Source organism: Bison bison, unplaced genomic scaffold (genome assembly GCF_000754665.1).
Source record: "Bison bison bison isolate TAMUID 2011002044 unplaced genomic scaffold, Bison_UMD1.0 scf7180017864383, whole genome shotgun sequence".
Lineage (NCBI taxonomy): Eukaryota > Metazoa > Chordata > Mammalia > Artiodactyla > Bovidae > Bison > Bison bison.
The window spans coordinates 3,494,988-3,495,947 of record NW_011494955.1 but is presented as its reverse complement, the minus strand read 5'-3'; positions in this window follow the sequence as shown (position 1 = coordinate 3,495,947).

Here is a 960-nt window from a genome sequence, read left to right as displayed (position 1 = left end):
TAGATCCTACTCAAGTGCTCTCTGCCCTTCAAATTCCATTTTAAATTAAGGAGCCTCCTTCAGAGTGGAATTCTTGGTTAATTCTAGTCAATTTGAGCACGCTATGTTCCCTCAGCTCTTATGTTCATTTATTGGATAATATGGTGTATACCCCAATTTTAATAAAATGCGCAGAGACTGTGGCTAGGGATCCCTTTGTATTTCTCTGCAGAATCCATTTCAGAACCAGCATCAACGGGCCAGCTTATATGGTATCCAGACAAGGGCAAATAGCTGTTTAACCAAGGACCAAAGAGAATCATATAGAAGGGAGCTCTGAGGCCATTCAGGGACCTAAGTGGGCTGTTGGCTTTTCCTCTTTCAAGCAAACAGTTCAACAAGGAAGGATCTGGTCCCCACTGAAACAGAAAGTGGCTGAGAACAAGGTTGTATTCTTTTTCTGCTCACCCTTCCCTCTTCTTTAACTAGTGAGGAAAAGACCAGCACTGCTCTGAGCGGGGCAGAGCCAGTTTCCAGGGCTCAGATTTCCATAGTGCTAAAAGGACCCGATCCAGAAGGAAGAAAAGGGTGGCGGGAGCATTTAAGGCCAAGCAGGCACTCAAACCTCTTCCCTTAGATTTACACCCAACACGTATGCAGGAAAGCGAGTTACAAACACCGACGCTCACAACCACATATACACGTGCACGCCCAGCCCTACAGAAGCAGACGTGCATGCCCACTAACCCGCGTGCACCTACTTAGTTTTCTCTGCTATAGATGCCTCCCATGCCACCACCGCTCGGCCCAGCCTGGCTTCTCCTATCCCGGCACTGGGGAGGTTTACCAGCCCCGACCCTGCCAGGTCTGAGAAGACTGTGTCTCTATCCGGGGGGTGATGGGGTGGGGGCGGGAATGGCTTGTAGGGGAGGCCCTTTCCTCCAGGGCGGAAGCAGCGCGCTCCAGCCCGGCGGACTTAGC